This window comes from Sabethes cyaneus, chromosome 2 (genome assembly GCF_943734655.1).
Source record: "Sabethes cyaneus chromosome 2, idSabCyanKW18_F2, whole genome shotgun sequence".
NCBI lineage: Eukaryota > Metazoa > Arthropoda > Insecta > Diptera > Culicidae > Sabethes > Sabethes cyaneus.
The window spans coordinates 143902443-143922941 of NC_071354.1; positions in this window are offsets into that span (position 1 = coordinate 143902443).

A 20499-nucleotide genomic window follows, 5' to 3' on the forward strand; every position below is an offset into this window, starting at 1 on the left:
GTTGCCTTCGGAGAAGCCTCGAAAAAAGCGTCTATTCGCGGTCACTACACCGGCTTAACTGCCTCCCGATATCGTGGCGTGGCGTGGCGAAAGAGTTTGTCGGCCCGTCGTCCGTCGGTCGTCGCGGCGCGGTGGAGTAACTGAATGAATGTCATATCATTATTAGCAAACATAAACAAGAAAATAAAGAGAGAATATGGTCATTCGTAGCTTAATGGTGTGAGGAATATAAAGGCATACGCAAATTCCGCTCTCGATCCACGTGCTACACAACGATTGATAACTAGGGTTGCTTTACCGGTAATGGACCCTCGCTTGCATGTTAGCAATACTGTCAGTCTGATTTGCTCTAATTGTTAGAGAGTAAAACAATAACAATAGATTCAAAATTACCGCATCCTTCATTAATGGTAGATTTATTATAAAAATTAATTCTATTAATTATGTAGAAAGTCAAATATGTGAGCACAAGTATTCAAAACAACATACATATTACCTGAATTTAGGGATTAAAAAAAAGAGAGCATTTACTATTATTAAACATAGAAGTATTTTCTAGCGATAGCTTGAATGTAGGAGTGACGTACCATTACCTGCTATCTAGGAGATATGTTATTTTCGTTAATTACATAATAATATACATTTTCCATTCGTACAGCTTACCAAATGTATAGTAAGTTGAACAACCAGTCCGTAAATGTTGTTTTGCAAAACCGGTAGACCGTCAGTTGAGATGCTAGCTTTTTTTACGAATAGCTTTTTTTGGGTGACCTTTTAGGTGTCAAAAATTCTTCGGAATACTTGAATGATAAGTGCGTTTGTTCGTAGCACCGGTAGATGACTCACCTGAGATAACCCTTGCGGAGAGAAATCGCAAGCCGTCTTGGGCTACAGAGCGTGAGATCTTCTTTCATGCCACATGCAATCGGTATGCTGTTGGGCAGTTTGCACATGTAGCTCTGCATATCAACTCTCGCGTTTCGCGGGATTTATGTTTAGTCACCGATGGTGGACGGTAATAGTTGGTAGGTATTCATATGAACATGCATAAAAAAAGATAACGGGAATCACCTTATACCATGATGACTTTCAAACAAGTTGAAAATCTTTGCGGTAGCGGTTTCCTGAGCGATTTTAAATATTTTTGCACCAGTAGATTGGAAAATCTTCTACACGTTGGCCCAAATGAATAACTCTTTTAATTTGTAACTGTACATTATTGAAAAATTCAAAACAACTAGAAATCCTCGCATCCTGATTGGTCGGAAAAGACGGCATCAAAGCTTAAACGTGTTTTTTGAAAAAAATCAGAGAGGTTGTGTACAAGACACGACCGCATAGAGGTGACGTAGGACTACGTAAGTCTCTTTGCCGATAGTAACATATATCCATGCATGTAATAATACGATTCTTCATGTATACATGCTACATGCAGCATATATAGGGTTTGTTGAGACTGCAGGTTGAGAATACATAAATTATTTTAGAATGAATGTTAATAGCGCCTCAAATCTCACTTTAACATCAAACTCTATTTAGTTAGGCATATGTATATGTATTTATGTATTTGATTTGATGATATCAAAAAATTGTTCTGATAAAATGGTTTGGTTGTGATGCAGATTGAGAAATCCAAGGTTAGTCAAGAGAGGTTTTCTGATGTTCAAATTTGTTTTTCACCCCCGCTGGGTTACCCTTGACGATTACCGAAATTTCCAAAGCGGAAACTGTTGAATGTATAAACAACGTCGATGATTGCTAACCAATCGTTTCGCGCACTTCTGTTCTACAAACTGTGAAAACTAGATTACCTATTTTAACGCACCTAGGAGAAATCCAAATTTTTGCAAGTCGATAATTTTTCACAGCGTTTTATTCATTCTCATGATTGAAAGCTAATAAATAAGTTAAAGTTGTTTGCAAAATGTTTTGTACCTCACTGCCTTATACTGAGTTGACAGTCAAATAAACGTTAGCAACACTACGGGTCCCTACTGCCTTGTCTTGTCCATCATTTTTGAAAGAAATTAATATATATGTAATGCTTGACTATGAAAACTATGTAAAGAATTCCCAGCAACTAACTAATGCAAAGCAGTAAATGAAACGTTCAAAATTATTCTCGGATAAGAGAGTCGCTGATAGTCCTCGGTTTGAGAATTCTGCGTCACGTCACATGCACAAATGTAAGATAACAGTTTCGAACAAATTCTTGCAGTACTTAGGCGTCGTTCACAAAGGACGTCCGGTATTTTTCGGCGTTTAAGAACCCCCCCACCACCCATCGTCCTTTTCGTCCACATCAGCTAAACCCCGCCATCCCCACTAGGGCGGACGTCCAATGCAGAATATTTTGACGTAGGACTACGTCTTTGTTTACTATACTGGGACTGGGTAGCAAAACGAAAATAGAAGTGTAACGTTTGAATGAAAGATTTCAAATGGTAATAGCTACTAAACTACTGAACGAAACTAAATATTTTATATGTCGTTGGCTAGAGAAAATGACCAGCAATTATAGAGGAGGTAAGAGAGCAATTTCATGGCGGGCGTCAAAAGGGGGGCTCCTATACAAATGAAACACAAATTTTCTCAAAACTCGAGAACTAATCAAGCAAATGCAACCAAATTTGGCATGCGGGAGTTTTAAAAGGTAGGATTTTTTCTATGATGTACTGAAACCCCTTCCCCCTCTAAGAGAGGGGAGCTCCCATACAAATGAAATACAAATTTTCTCATGACTCGAGATCTAATCAAGCAACTGGAACCAAATTTGGCATGTGGAGGTTTCAGAAGATAAAAATTTTTTCTATGGTAAATTGAGATCCCTTTCCTTTTTAGGAGGGGGCTCCCATACAAATGAAACACAAATTTCCTCATAACTCGAGAATTAATCGAGCAAAAGGAACCAAATTTGGCATGTAGGAGTTTTTGGAAGCATGCATTTATTTTATGATGGTTTGAGACCCCTCACCCCTCTGGTAATGACCTGCATAGAAATAAAACAGAAATTTTTGGATATGTGCCATATTTTCTGCTGTGTAACAAGCGGTAAGCTGTGAAAGTAAACTAGTAAAACCTTCTCGGAGCAAAAGACAGTGAATCGACACCGCTAACTTACGTGTCTGTTGCCATTCTGGCGACATCCATTTAGTACGTCACGCAAATTTTGACCAAAATCAAACCCCCCACCTCCCCCCATTGTCACATTTGGTCACACATTGATGACCCCCCCCCCCCCTGAGAAAGTACGTCACGTCACGCCCCCCCCCCCTTCACACCAAAAAGTTAAATATGTATTCCAGCCGTTTAATTTCAAGCTATCAATTTAATTCACTTCAATCAATTCATCAAATAACAAAAATGAATTTCAGCAAATAAAAGAAGGAAAATGTTCGAGCTTATAAGTCATCGATTCACGGATTTTGAAGTCGTTGATTTGTCGTCGATTAATGTTTCGCGCATATCCACGTCCTTTACATCCATCTACTCAAATTCGTCTGATCTATAGAAGTATAGTTGAAAGAATCAGGACTACCTACCAGGGCTTGAAAAGGGATCGCAAGTTGAATGTGACTGCCGTGAGTGCGAACTTTCCGCATTCAAACTCCGCTTTTTGAACGATCATTTAACTATTTGTTGAATCCAGTCAATCTGCCGCTTGCACTGCTGCCGTCTTACAATTCATGCGGCATCTCAGCAAAAGGAAACAGTCGATCTTCCATTTTGCTTTGCCCTTTGAGAATATAAATTGCAAACTGACTGAAAGCATGCGGTGACGTATTTTTTCGTTTCTCTTTTTGTCTCCAAATCGGCTGCTCACAGTAATAGTTTGTCACCTGGACGTCGGTCCGACGCAAGCAAAATATTCATTTGTATTGGACAGAGTCCGACCGACTTCTTCCATGCACATGTAGTGGTTGTTTTTTTTGTAGTATTGAATCTTACGATTGTGCTGTTGCTTTTCGTTAGCGTGGTGACTGCCAGTCATTTGACTGTTTTGCAGTCATTTGCTGCTCCTAACGGTAAAGGCAACTTGGTCGAAACGAAAATGTTAAAAAGCTTAAGAACGCGTTCGTTCTACTGCGTGCAATCGGCGTTTGCCTGAGCAAACTGCCAGTTGTGTTATGCATAGCGTTCGTATTCCACCACTAAACGGACGGCGTGAACTTGAATGCGCGTTAGTGTGACTGCGGTAGAAAAAAAGGATCGGTCGAAGCCCTGCTTCCTACTGACGTCTTGCAGCAACACGCCTTGGAAGAACTTTTCTGACGGATTTTGTCATTTTGTGTATTTTTTTTGCAGTCATTCAACATTACATTAGATGCAAAATTTAATCCGCAAGTGGCACAAACTCTATCCTTCCGGAAGCTTTTGAGAGAGGGGCAGTATAGGTTGTACAGAAGAACCTTAAAACCAGCCGTGGAACTTCGATATGAGTTTAGGTTCATCGATTGTGTTCAGCAAGAATATCAAGAGGAAACATTGCCATTGGTCTCTGGTAGCACCCCGTAGACCCTCAGGAGTTTATGCGACTACAATTTGCGGTTGCAAAAATCTTTTAGGGAGGACGGTACTCAAAGAGTTCTTCAGTGGTGTACAGCATATTCTGCAAAGCTTTAATGGAGAGTTCATACTACAAAAATAAATAAGTCTTGTTTACACAAATATGTTTAAAAAATCCATCAGTACGTTAATTTTATAGAAACCTTCAATAGTGTTATCTCAAAATGAAGTAGCCTTTTTATAAATCCCCGAATAAATTTTACATTTAAATTTTTTTCTTGTGACGCTACATAACTTTATACCCCCCCCCTCCTCCCTACGTCACAAATCGTCACGTTTAGATCAACCCCCCCTATAAGCGTGACGTACTTTATGGATGGCCCCTCATGCCAAATGAGAAGATTTAATGTTATTTGTAACCAATGGCCCTTTTAAAGGCAAGCGAGTTAAAGTAAAGTACTGAAACATGTCAAACTACGCATAATAATATTCAATACAATAATCTGTGGGTTGGCCATTCATTACCATTTCAAACTTTATAATGCACACAAGTGATTTTTAAAAAAAATCTGTATGTCTCATTGGTTGCAGGCCTTGTACTTATGAACCACCGTCCACGTATTTTCAAAGCGACCATTGCATAATAAAGAATTGGATTTGAATATTTCGCTCTTCTCTTTTTAAAATTCAATTGAACAATGGCACTAACAGATTCTTATAAACATATGCCAAAAATGCAGTTTACATTAGTCCTTGTTCTAATGATCTGATATAGTCCTACGTCACCCTTTCGTACAACCCTTAGGGCTGGATACCTTGCAGCATTTTAAAAAAATTAGCGTTTTATCATACATTGCACATTTCTGTATGAGCCCTTGCCACCCCTTTGACATCTTCATATCAAGCTGAATGATAACTGAATTTGGCGGATAGGGGAATTGTGTATAACGTGCCCCCCCTGGCCAATGTGCCCCCCCTTCGTTTTTCGCTAAACAAGCGAAATCAAAATGCAAAACCACCCAGAAACCATAGTATTTGATGGAACTAGCCTACTATGCAAGTATGACAGTTGTCACATGCTGTAAAAACAACACAAAAATAAATTTGTTTTTGAGCAGCTTCTGATGTAACTTTTGGCGTCATTTCCATAAGCTATTTTCTTGTCAAAATCTGTAAATAACCGGTTGTTGCGATTCGATTGCGTAAAGTGTACTTCAAAAAGACATCCCTGCCAAAAATAACGGTATGAAACGCTTGATTTGCTTTAGCATTTAATATTTTTTCAAATAAGTAAAAGCAGGCCAATATGCCCCACTTGCGGTGGTGCAATTTGCCCCCCTTGCAAATGTGGCTATAAACATAGGTAAACAGATCTAAGTTGATGCCAATTGCCATTATTTAATTCAATTAGTATTGTAGAGCAACCGTGGTGGGAATAATTTATTACCAACGTCCAAATTCTAGGTAATTCAACTCTCCGGTACAAAACGCCACAGCTGCAGTATAATGTGCCCCAGGCAGAAAAGAAAAAGTGCACCAGAAGGCCGAAACTAGGTTTATTTTACATAAAATAACGATATTTTGCAAAACAAAGGACATAGTTTTACTTTCTACAAAATAGAGTTGGTCTGTCACTGGTAGAAATACTCAAATTACCGCATTGGGCATATTATACCGCAGGTGGGGCATTTTACCCCGCGCAGACGAGAAACACAACATTTAGGTGCTTTTATTAAATAATTCCTAGCATGTTTATTCCACAATACTAAATGAAATAAACAATTGCAGTTGGTTGTCAGCTTAAATACCAACACATACACGTAGTTGTAACGTTAATTTGAGGAAGTATAACGGAGATTTAGCCTTTTATTCTTAGGGGGGGCACATTATACACAATTTCCCCTATTTCAATTGTTTTTGATTTTTGTGATTGGACGTCCGAAAACACGTTAACCCTCCCCCCCTTGTCCAACAGTCCCCTTGTCTACCATTCAAAAAAATTTGCTTTCCATAGCTTTTTCGGAGCCGATACACATACAGTTGGATTTCGAATTTGGTACTAAATGCGTGTTGCCTATGTTGCCAAAATCGAAACCGTGCCAAAATCGAGACCCTTTTTTGATATGAAAAAATTGAATGTAAATGCACAGACTAACAGACGTAATACTGAAGCCTTATTCCATCGTCAATTAAAACGATCAGTTCAAATTTTCACTTAAGCCAAGACTCAAACGACAGTCGCTGCGCGAGAACTCCACTCGCCTGCTCTGGCGCTGTTGTCAGATAATATACACTGAAGTCGTTTTTTACGCGGTTTTCACGCGAATTTCGGAATTTACGCGGTTTTTTTCGACGCGATTTTCGGAATTTACGCGGTTTTTTTACGCGATTTTTGGAATGCACGCCTTTTTTTCGCGTTTTTCGGAATTTTCGCGGTTTTTACGCGGTTTTGATTTACGCGGGACGTATCCTTCGCGTAAAAAGCGACTTGAGTGTACAAGTAAATATATAGCATTGCTAATTTTATAGCAACCTATTCTGACGTAGTGTGAAGACTGCACCAGGGGATGCTAGTGTTTTTTCCAAGTTTTAGGGGTGTCATTGAAACGATGTTTTGTTAGAAAATTTGTTCGAAGTGTTCCGTCTTTTAGTCTGTGGTAAATGCGTTAGAAATTGAGAAAATATTATGAATCAACGATTGCAAGTTTTTGGCAACCTGCGGTAAGTCGTAGTCCTACGGCAATAAAAATATTATTGTTCGATACATTCTATAACAGCAAACTTTTTTTTAATGAGCACACTGAGGGCATCATTTTTGCGTCATTTAAAGCATGTATGCGGAAACTGACTCATATTTAAGCATATTTTTATAAGGGAAATATTTTGTGTTGCCAAAAACGGATACTTTTGTTGCCAAAATCAAGGCATGCCAAAATCGAACCATGCCCAAATCAAACCATGCCAAATTCAAAATCCTACTGTACTTGAGAAAGTTATCAGAAAATTTGTATATGAAACATGAAAAAACACATTCATGGGACCATGCCGGATTTGTTGCATACACCCTGGGCCTCCACCAGGGATGATTCCTGTTCAGAAGAAAAAAAATCAGAGGGGTTGTGTACAAGACATGACTGCATAGGTGACGTAGGACTACGTAAGTCTCTTTGTAGCGATAGTAGGATGTATCCATGTATGTAATAATACGATTCTTCAAGTATACAACTTACGCAACGTTTATCAAAGTAGTAGCATTGTATACGTTTAATCCTCAACCGATTTTGGAGTTATATCCATTAATTGATTGAATCTATTTTATTAAAACCAATCGAAGTCACACTAAACCAAACAGTAAATAAATTTTCATGATCTGTTTCTACGTTGAATAGTGCTTTTCCTCTGGTAATCGGTAGACGGTACGCGCGAGTGTTCAAAAAGCTGAAAAATTTGCGCAAAACTAATAATAAAGCATTTACAAGTTGCAGACGTTTTGGAAGTGGCAGAAAATGCCACCGGTGACCTGTGACGCTTATTCCCGCCATTTGTTGGTCTTCCGCAACGCTGAAAAGTTCAACTTTTCCTTCGTTGCCTGTGTTATTATGCTATTAACTGGGCAAGAAAATATGATAAACTCTTCAATCGTTGTGTGATCCTTAAAAGGACCGATTGTTTGATTATCATAACTCTAGCTTGCAATAAACTTGCACTAAAGCACCTAACGTAATTCTCTTTTCGGTAATTTGGAGTACCGATAACCGCTAACCATACACATACGTTGCGGACGTATGTTGCAACGGACCAGTCGGAAAGCCTCAGCAGCTATGCGATCGACGAAGCCGTTCGTGTATGGGTCATGAGTCACGATGAAATACCAGTCCAGGTGGCCAACTGCAAGTGGCGCGGCATAATTCTGGTCGTTTTGTTGTCGCGAGCAGCACATTTCCTGCCAATTCCAGAACTTCAGCAGCCAGATATTCCATCACGGCAGCGAGACGAGTGCTCCAGCTCCAACACGCTTAGCATACTTTCCTTTCCTCAGCAACCGACGAACACAACCAACTGACGACGATAAGGCAAACAATGTTTCAAATACAACCTTTAAAATTATGCCACGGATGTGAATCGAAAGCTGCCTGCCCGATGTGTCGCAAGCTAGCTGCTTGCCGATGTGTCGCTAACGAAAGCCGCGGACCGACTGACGATGCGCAGTAAAAGGCATAGCAGCCAAAACCATATCGTTCACTGGCGGATGAATCGATGAATTTGGATGTCTTCGTTGCCTTATCCGGGAAGCAGCAACAGCTGAAGCTCAACAATTTTCGATTGGATTCTATAGGGCGTAAATTAAATACAATCTGACGAAGGAAGGCAAAAATATGAAAATAATTCAATTTTTCAATGACACGCATTGAAAATCAAGTTTTCTATGTTTTCAATATTTTCCAAATCGATTTTCCGATCAATTGGTGTAAATATCTTGGAAATCTATTGAAAATTGACTGAATTATAAGCCGAAGCGTGAAAACGCATTTCCACTTTGATGAGGTCATTTCCAACAACCAATCACGAAGCGAGAATACTGGTAAAACATAGGTTCATTATTTTCAATTTTTCAATAGTTCAACATCAAGAATCCGTACTTTTCTTCATTTGACCAATTCTTAGAAAATTTTCCAATCGATTGGTGTAAGAATATTGAAAATCGATCGGGAAACCACTAAGCTATTGGCTTTCAAAATCTGACCACTTTTCGAGAAAGATTTTTTGGAATTACCCCCTATACCAGCTACCTTCTTGAAAGACGTAGTTCTACGTAAAAAACTACAAGGTATACAGCCCTAAGGGTGACGTAGGACTGTGTCATATAATACTCATTATATTGATAACATGTTTTAATCGATGAAGTATAACTTTATGTCTGATCATTAAATCAAAGACTAATATAAACTGCATTTCTGGCATATGCATATTTGAGTATTTGTGAGTATCATTGTTTGAGTGTTTATTTGTAAAAGAAGAGCGAAATATTCTGATTTAATTCTTCATTGAATCAATGGTGGTTTTGAAAAAAAACCGTTTGAAATTGTTTGGTGGCCCTGAAAAGAACTATGTTTGAGCTGATAGCACTTCTTAAAAATCAGTACTATAATTACTGTTGTCAATATATAGATGGATGTCGCTATTCGGTCCTTTAGACTCTAGGATGATGTTTGCCCGCTAATACAGGAGTGATAGGAAATACAAAATCACTGTAAAGTAGAAATGGATTAGTTTTATCAAAATACTGACCGTCCGTCAGTGCTACTTGTAAGCTAGTGTAGGTTTGGGAAAAACCAGATCGGCTGCTGCTGCTGCTCAAATAATTATCCGAATGGAACGTTAATCATTTAGAAAGTGTAGAAAAATCTTTCCATTCTTCAATTACTATAGTTCTTATAAGAACTGTTTAAGACCACAACGGCCTACTGCTGAATTTGCTGCCCGTCAGTCGATCCGTTTCCATTTGCCTTCAGTGTTGGTTTGCGAAAATTACCGCCAAAATTCCATTGGGTTTGCCTCGAATTGTCATCGAAGATGACATTAATTGCCGCAAAAGTCCTTGGATTTGCCCCCAATTGCCGCCAAAATGCTATCGTTTTTACCTCCCAATTGCTATCGGTGTTGCCTCCGATCGCTGGTGTTGCCGCCAAATGCCGTTGCTTTCGCCACCAATAGCCGTCGATGGTAAATACTGACCGTCCGTCAGTGCGATTGTGCGATGAATGAGCATGAATGTTTATCGCTAATCGCAATATAACGTTTGGCACCTGAGCCAATAAATAGTTTGTAAACATTGTTTTTATTTATTGCGTTCATGTTGCGAAATTTAATTTTTTCGAATTGAAATGTTGCAAACATATCAGCTCTCGGCCAGATTTTTCATAAAGTCCTACAAATGTATCTTTATAGGGCTTTAGCTTTTCAGGGCTCTCGGATGACTGGTAGTAAGATGCTATGGAGAGGTATAAGAAATGTTTGTCAGAATGTTAGGCAGAAGTTGAAAACTAAGTATAACAGAGTAACTGTAAAAATATGATTAGTGATTGTTTTCAGGTAGGTAAACATAAATAAGTGAAAATTTTTGATTTTAATAGGGTAAATGATTTTGAAATGGACCTAGTCGAATTCTGATCTTGAATGGACCTATTTTTAAATAAGAATTTTAGGATATAATTATCAAGTTTTTGTACTGTATTTAGCTTTTATGTTTATCTTTAATCATTTCTGAACGTAAATATACTAAAATTAAATTAAAATTATAGTCAAAACCACTTTATTGCCGCTTATTTAAAAGTAGCTGTTTTTCATCGTTTTGGCAGTCACCATAGAGTATTTTCAAACTGTTACTATCCGGAACCCTTCTGGTTTGAAATAAAACAATACTCTTAAAATGATACTAAAATATGTTTAATTTCAATTTAGGTATTTAAAAGTTCAGTAAAACCAGTAAAATCTTCAAATTCCTTAAAAATGTTAACCCCCTTTTTTGATCTTGAATGGACCTAGTATTGATTTTAGAATGGACCTAGTTTTGCGCTCCGAGACATCACTGCCGGTAGCTATCATTGCCTACCACCAACGAACACGCCGTTGTATATTCCATAAAACTGCTTGTTGTCACTATAGTATCTCCGTTTATAATTAATCTATAAGCACGGGATATTGAAAGTAGGCTTGATTTATAGCATAAATAAAAACTTAATTATATTGATAAAACTAACTATCACTCATACTTTTTCGTAGTTGCTTCATAGTGTTTGTACATTGTAGCCTCTAGTTTTGAAACTAAAAAGTCTTCCTAATTAGTTAGCTAACATATGTCATTTTATGCTTAAAACAATATAAACTTAATTTATTCTCAGTATTGTACAAAAATTTTAACCATCATTGATTAAAAGATAAGATGGATCAAAAGATAAGAGGGATACTAACTGCCTTCTGTTAAAGGGGCATCCCAAGTAACAATTTGGGTTTTATTACGCACTTTAACACCAAAATTGGCCTTGAAAATCGCTACAAGAGTACAATAAAACTTACATTGTTGCTTGGGATAGTACCTTTTCAATTTTTTAAAATCTAAATTTTTTTATTGATTATTTCGAAAGATTAACATTTTGACCATATGTGTTTGAAGTCGTTTGCATGAATTCCAAATATTGACAAAGTTACAGCTATTTGTACCGCGCATGTCTGGAGCGATTAAACAACGAGTAAAAACTTCTACGGACACATTCCAGCGTTACGAGACACCATGAGCAACCGTTTTTTCGAAGCAAATTTGTTCATATCTTACCAACAGTCTGACGAATATCTTTCAAAATAGGTGTTTTGAGATGCTATTTAGTAGTACTTTCTCAATACGAGGGCGAAATATTTATTAGAATAAGCATCATTGAATAGTGGCGGAATACTTTTCGTTACGGGACACCATCGCAGAAAATGCGTATTCTGAACATGATTCAAACATTTGCAAAACTCTGCTCTCTTTCAAGTTTTTCAAAGTCGACATGTTCCGAAAATTTTTAGCTGAAGGCAGCCTGAAACTCAAAATGTAAAAGTATATTCAGGTTTTTGGTTTAGTTTTTAAGATATAATAAAAATCATTTCGTTACGGGACACCATGCGCTGTTGGGCAAACGGTATTCTGCAAATGGTGTCCCGTAACGGAAAAAATAAACTGCATTATATGGTTTATTTTCTCTAGATTTCTGTTCAGGCCGTCATATTTTCTATATCTGGTCTAAATTCACTATATTTTGTAACAATAGTGTACTGGTTTGGTGTGTTATAGTCTGGTAATAAGACATACGTAACGAAGTATATGTAAGGTAAAGTTTACTTCCAGGTAAAGAGAAATACGCATGTGAGAACTATACTGAAGTATTATAATGAAATGCTTGCCTAATCTTAGGGTTTGGACACATTAGTAATTAAAATGTAGGGGCTATGGATTAATTATGTACCGAGTTTTCCCCATTGTTGACTAATCGCCCCCTCCCCCTATGTAAGATTTTGCATGATATTGTCCAAAATAACAAAATTCAAAAATTTTATTTGAAAAAATTTAAAACGGTAAATGAGGTTCGTCTTGATGCGAAAGGTATGCTTTATTTGCGCTGCACGCCAAAATGGTATTAAATAGCAAATATTCGAAAATTAGGTATTTTGTTTTACTTCAGACGTATCAGTTAACGTATCATAACGCATAAATTTAAAAGTTTTTAAGCAACTCTAGTATTTCATGCAACATTAACAACTCATGTTGCGAACTATAACTATAACATAAGTTGCTATAAAAGACTAATTTTGCCTATTCTTGAAAATAACTTTGTTGATAACTTGCAAATTATTTTACAGTCATAAAACAGTTATATAAAATATAAAAAAATAAAACAGTTGAAAAGGGTCGTGAAAACTTTCAAAAAAGAAACGCTAAAAAAAGTAGCTGAAAATGATGCCGTTCGAAGTACGACACTTACTATGCATTTTGCAAGCTAAAAATGTTCTCTGGGGTAGGCTTTCTTGCTAGTGTGCTCAGCGAAGTCACTATAATTGCTAAAAAAGCTGACTAAACAACTTTCAGAAACGGAATTCCAAGTTTTTAGACTATTCAAGTATTTTAATGATAAAGTATTCAAGTAAGTCGCAATCGGCGTTAGGTATAAATGTCTTTAAGACTTAACCCTTCTTCTTTATCGAGAGACTTTCTTTCTTTTTCATTAACTTTTTTTTTGTTTTCGGGTACAGTGGGTTGTTAGCCTCAGGTCCCTATCTCACTGACGTGGCTGCCATCTTAAGGTACGAGGAAGCCACTCTGTCCCCTTCACTGTTAGTCTACAGCAACCGAGATTACGTACATACCCCAGCCGGCAACACGTGGACGTAGGGGTAGAAGTTAGTAAACAGAGGTTATGGAATGCACATGTTCACCCTTTGCCAGGAGCCACCCTTAGTCGAGAGACTCTGCAGCTAGTTATTAGAGTACAAAACAATTAGGGTGATTTGTCTATTTTGGATAGGCTTTACGCGTACTTTATTTTGGTCACTTCTATTTGATTTTGCCGTAAATGTCCAAAATAACGTACGCGCAACGTCTGCCCAAAATAGATAAATCACTCTACGGGGCTTGTACAACGATCCTACTGACTTTGGCAGCACCATTCAGTCGAGATTCGAACATACGACGACTGGTATCATACCTCGTTAGGTATTAGTCATCAGGCATCACACCTTTTTTTGCGGTGTCCACCTTTCATATAATGTGTCCGTTTTTCAGTACAATGTCTAAAAAATATGATTACTAGGTAATGTTTTTGATGTTAAAGTATAAGTTTTGAACAAAATTTAGTAGTAATATGGCTGTATCAAACAGAGATACTTGTGTAGATATTGAATTTTAATCTTGAGGTGCCCGTCTTTACCGCACATTCCTTAATATTACAATATATTATTATATTGTAATCATATTTATACATACTTATAGTAAATACATATTTACTTGCATTCGGTCATCAAAATAATAGATTTGTTATCGTCGATAAAGATTTGTTGAAACATGATGTGATAAGTGCTTTTTATTCAATTACTTTTTGCCTTAAAAAAACGTTACGGGACACCATTTTGAAGCACCTATTTTATTTTACATAGAAATGCTTATCAAAAGTCGCTTATCTCGAAAATGCTTTCATTTTCCAAAAAACTCTGTATGAACAATATGTTACCCTAGTAATGAAACATGTTTTCACGATATACAGTTTTAAATTATTTTGGCTTAAAACTATTGACAGAGAATTAATTGCAGCCTTGCCTAAATGATGAAAAAATCTATATTGTTAACCTCCCACTTGTAAGGTGCATTTTAGCATGAATTGTCAATAAACAATATGAATTGTCAATAAACAATATGACAATTCAGGATTTTTGTAAGCTTTATAGTATGTTTGAACATACTACGTCCAAATATTTTTAATATTACTACTTTGACAATTCGCTCTCATGGGATAGATGCGCTTGGAATGTGTCTACGTCGTTTTTCTCGAAACCAGGTTTTGAAAGTCGGTACCATATATATCTCAAGAACGGCTCAAGCAATTCTTATGATTCTTTTTTTGTTTGAAAGCCAACAAAATTATCTAGTGTTTGACCCATCCTTTTCTTGATATTGTAATTTTTGTATTTTTTAGAAATGTTTAAAGTCAATTTTTTCGCTTAAAAACCATACTTTTATGTTTCAATGTCCGCCATTTTGTTATGTGTTCGAATTCTAAAGAAGGATGGATCAAACACGAGATAATTTAATGTTCTTTCATGTCGTTTTGGAATTTTTCAATTCGGATAAGCCCCCCAGCGCCAATCCATGGTACCGCAATTCATGGTTTTTTTGAACGACTATCTTCAAGGAGCCGTAGGGGCAAGGGGAAGAGGTTCCCTTATGAAAACAAAATTGCAAATATTAGTATAAAATGCAATGTTTCGAATTCAAAAAACCCGATTCAATGCCTTTCGCGTTATCGAGAAAAAATTATTTGAAATTAGGTAAAAAATATCGTGTAAAAGGTACTATGCCCCTTAAAAAAGAGCTATTTTTGCTTCATTTGCATTTAGCACAAAACCAGTTACACTTAAATTTTTCAATTGGATTTTACTTATTTGTTTTAGCACGAAGCAAAAGTGTAATCTATATAATCTATATAAGTAATCTATATAAGAAGAGCAAAATTTTCCCAATTTGTTCGCCCTATGTAAAAAAATTCCCAAATTATGCTAAACGGGACAATTCTTGTATCATTAAAAGTAATGCACAGAAGAATGAAACAAGTTATTTGAGAATACAATTCTGAAGATTTATATATAGCTTTATTGTATAGGAAACTCTAATATTGGAACTTCGAATTGAGTTACTAAGCTAATATTCCAAACTCTATTTAAAGTGGTTATCCCTGCTTAACTATCTACAGGCAACATCGTAAAAATGGTTGGAATCAAAATTTTTTTCATGGACAAATAACGTCCTGTATTTTCCATATATAAGTTTTGACAAAACTCAGATGAGAAATAGTTTAAACGCGTTAATCAAGCATATACCAAAGCTTCAAAACACCTTTAGCGCGCTGACCGAAAACCCTAAGGCCAATAAAATTCAACCGGATCCTGTAGTCACAAAATCAGACTCGTCTGAGTAAAAAGAAGCAGCCACTTCTGATGGTTAAGAACGCCAACTTCCTCACCCTCGTGAAACTTTGTGATGCCCAACCGCCCTACAAAATTACCCGGTTTGGCAATAAAATCATCTGTGCGTCAATGGAGGATTTTGAAATTAGGTAAGGCCTGGATAATGATATGGTACAAAAAATATAAAATTTGGATCAATATCTGGACCATTTTCGAACTGGATATGCCTAAAAAAATAATATTGTATTTGATAATTTTCTAGTTTAGTTAAAATAATTATGAGGCTCAGAATAAAGTAAAATTAGGCCATTACAAATATTTTATAAAGTTTTTGTCCTTCTGGTGTTGGGCCACTAAAGGGGGGGGGACAAAGTGAATTTTTTAATCGAGCAAAAAATATGGGTTTGAAGCATTTTTATTTAAAGTTTAAGCGTGAAAACCAAATCTGTTCTTGCTTTTAATATATACGTTATTATTTTCCATGCAAAAATGTACGAAAAGAAGACAAAAACGAGAGAATTTTTTTTGGACGATTTTCGGAAACTCCGAATTCGAATTTCCATTTCTGTTTCGTGCTAGAAGTGTTAAGTACACTCATTTTTCGAGTTTTTCAGGCTGTAGAACCCACGGACAATTGATTTTATACTCATATCCTCCAAATTTTTTTTAGCCCCATGATTTTCCAAGCCAATTTCCAAGGGGGGGGGGGGGGGGTGGTGAACGGTTTGGTCGCTTGACAGATAGATTAAAAATCAGTTTAGTAAAATATTCAAAATCATGCAACCGGACTAACGTTGTACTACGTCATCCGTGGTCGTATCTTATACACAACCCCTCTGATTTTTTTCTTGGGGGATGTAAAGTTTTCTTTAAGCACCTCTCCCCTCTGACTTGTGACAAAATTAATACCTCCTTGTCCACCGAAATTGAGTGACTCTGAGATCTAAAATATTCATTTTTGAAACTTCCTATTTTCTATCTGGTACAGTTCTTCATCGACTATCATTTAGAATTAAAACTTAGTATCTAAGCTTACCTTTAAACCTAGTAGAATTACCAAGCACCATTTACAGTATGATTTCGAATTTGCCAACAAATGCATGTCGCCTATGTTGCCAAAATCGAAACCGTGGCAAAATCTAGACCGTTTTTCAACTGAAAAAATTGCATATAAATGTGTCAAAAATTGAATAATTACCATTAATTAACGAATTTTTCACGATAGCAACGGTTTTATATTCAAAATGTTCGACAGGGGCTGTCGCAAACCTTTAGATGCTTTGCAGTAAGACGTAGTCCTACGTCAGTAAAAGTCTGACCTTTCGAAATATGTAGTCACTAAATAAAAACTCGAACCCCACTGTACTTGATAAACTACGTTTAATACAAGTTATATTACATATTTTTAATGAATGGTTTAAATTTTTGAAACTAATAGGCGACATAATTTTTTTATGACGTAGAAATCGTTTCAACCATATCTGAACAACAGGTAATAATAAGTTCCCAATATACAAATGTCACAAACAGATACATACATAACGCATATCAAGTCACTGAAACATTGTTCAATTGTTGGGCTGACATAAAAACAAGACCCTCGGCGACTGTGACTGATTTCAAATTTTTCAACACACTTTCATACCTTTCTAACAGAGTATAAGAAAGGTAAAAGCTGTTCAACCTTCTGTCCTATTAATAAATAACAGTAGTATAGTTGTACTATTAAAAAAAATTCTTTGTTATTATTTTGTTCATTTACATGGAAGAAACTATGACAATCCTAATTTAGGTCCATTTCAAAATCAAAAATAGGTCCAATTCAAGATCATGTTGGGTCCATTCAAGATCAAAAAAAGGCTTTGGCAAAAAACGATATATTTAATAAAAGTTTCATCAATTATACATTTTTTAAGTACTGATAATGTAGAAAAAAGGTGGTACTTTCCAACAAATAGTAACATCATCACATATTATTTATAAATAACGAGTAAATTGAGCAGGAGTGCGAGTGGTGGTGTTAAAAAGCGTTAAATAGGTCCATTCAAGATCAATTACCCTACCACTAGAAAAGCGCCATCTCTTGAAAAGCAACGGTTTGTACGGTGTCCTTTGCATTACCCCTCAGATTTTTGGTATTTTATTGATAAACCACAAAATATTTTCACACATGCATTTTCCTCTAGTTGCTTTAAAATATAATCGACAATTGCACCTTCAATTCCATCACCAGCTGATTCGTGGTTGTTTACTTGTAAATCCCCGTTATCCATTTCGTTCTAAATAAACTACAAGGTATACAGCCTTAAGGGTTGTACGAAAAGGGTTGTATGGGAGCCCCCCCCCTCAGAAGGGAAGAGGTCTCAGTACACCGTAGAAAGAAATCCTGCCTTCTGAAACCCACATATGCGAAATTTGGTTCCATTTGCTTGATTAGTTCTCAAGTTTTGAGGAAATTTGTGTTTTATTTGTATAGGAGCCCCCCTTACGTCCTCCTTAAAATTGCTCTTTTACCTCCCGATAAAATTATTGGTAATTCTATCTATCCAACGACATATAAGTTGTTCAGTTTCGTTCAGTTTAGTAGTTATTAGTATTTGAAATCTTTCATTCAAACGTTACACATCTATTTTCGTTTTCACAAACTGCTATCCAGTTCCAGTATAGCAAACAAAGATGTAGTCCTACGTCAAAAGGAAATAAAAATCTACAAAGGCCTCTCGCTTCGAATGAGAAATCGAATTACAGTAAACACCCGCTGCATAAAACGAACATTGTGTAGCATTTCGTTCAGATCACTTTTGACGTAGGACTACCTCTTTGTTTACTACCAGGGACTGGGTAGCACTTTGTGAAAAAGAAAATAGAAGTGTAACGTTGAACCGAATCGGTGAGATACGTCGCACGTCGCACGTGTCCAACGACGGGAGGAGAAAGTTGGGTGCCGCTACGACGTCCGCCGATTGGAGAATCCTGAGGTGAAAAGGGCCTTTGTCGAACAACTTGAATCTCGAGCCTCGGAGCTGCCACCTGGTGGAACCGTCGAAGAGCAATGGGCCGGCATCAAGAACGCCTTCATCACGACTGGTGATGAACCCTCGGCAAAGTGCGCAGCGGGCGGAGGGAGTGGATTTCGGATGAAACTTGGAGAAAGATCGACGAGCGGAGAGAGACGAAAGCCGGCATTGAGCGAGCGCGGACCAGATCGGCTAAGCCAGCTACCCGTCAACGATACACCGTACTGGAGAGGGCTGTTAAACGTGCTTGTAGACGGGACAAGAGAGCCTGGACTAACTCGCTAGCTGAACAAGGAGAAACCGCCGCCGCCAATAATGGTGCTATCCGTTTGTTGTACGATATTTCTCGCCGCCTTAGTGGTGCTAGGACGAATACAAAGATGCCGCTAAAGGACATAGCTGGTCAGCTACTGACTGACCTTACAGAACAGCTTAAGCGATGGACTGAACATTTTGAACAACTCTTCCGAGTTTCAAATGTCAGAGACCAACAAAACCAGCAGCGTATGAGGCCTACAGTTCGTCGAATTAATCGCGTCAACTCGGAGGCGCCATCGCTAGATGAAATTGTAGCAGCCATCAAAAGTATGAAATCCAATAGAGCGCCAGGAATAGACTGTATTTCAGCTGAAACGCTCAAAGCTGACTCATCTTTGTCAGCCCAGATGATGCATCAGCTTTTCAGCAATATATGAGAAACCGCAACTTTTCCGGTGGACTGGACGCAGGGCATGCCCAGGTCAAAGTCCCTAAGAAAGGAGACCTATCAGCATTTTTGGCTCGAGCGGCACGTTTCCGTCGCGGCAAAAGGAGACCTAACTGAATGCGGTAACTGGCGTGGCATCACGTTGCTCTGTATTGTGGTGGACGCTCATGATTGAAATGGTTCAGCGCGACGCGGATCGGTTATGCTGTATAAGCGTAAACGGACTGTACCGCGTCGAACGGTGACAATTATACGCTGACACAGCGCATAGCGTAAAACGTACGACACATAGCATAGGAAGAAATATTTCAGTACAATATAGTCGAGAACGACACGTTACGAGGACCACATCTAGTATTCTTACTCCAAACCGAACCGCCATATCCCAAGAATATTGCATGGCGATCCTCGCCAGTATGCAGTGAAAGCGAGTTTCGATACGGTTAAATTTTCTGATTCACGCGTTGGAGATGCCCAAGTAAAAAAAAAAAAAAAAAAAAAAAGTGGTCGAGTTTTGTTCCGGAAGTTATAGTTTCAGAAATTGTGCAATGAAAAACGTCCTTGTTGGTTGCAAAGCGAAAAAGCACGCTTCGAACAGTGTTCTGGAAGAGACCACGTAATACGTGAATCGTAGAGTGAAAAAAAAAAAAATTACAATGGGATGGTTTAGTGCGGACGAAATCATCGCACCGGCCGCATCAAATAGCGTCATTGAACAGAACCATACCGCACAAACAATTGCACTGTGCGTGATAGCAGCGTTGGCTGTAGGATACATTGTAGTGCGGATAGTAGCAAAACTGCACCGCCAACAGACAGAAAGTGTCGCCCAAAGAGCTATTAGTATGGCAAATTTGCCAAACGTGTAAGAAACTACCAAATGTTGTGATTCAAAATAAAAACAATTAAAACAATAAACAATTGCTTTAAAAAACAAACGTATAAAAAAAAAAAAAAAAAAAGTGTAGTGCTGTCCCAAGTAGCTTCCACGTTGCATTCGTACATCGACATACATTCTACGGATAAAAGTGCTGATTCAGTTGTACAACCGGAAATGAT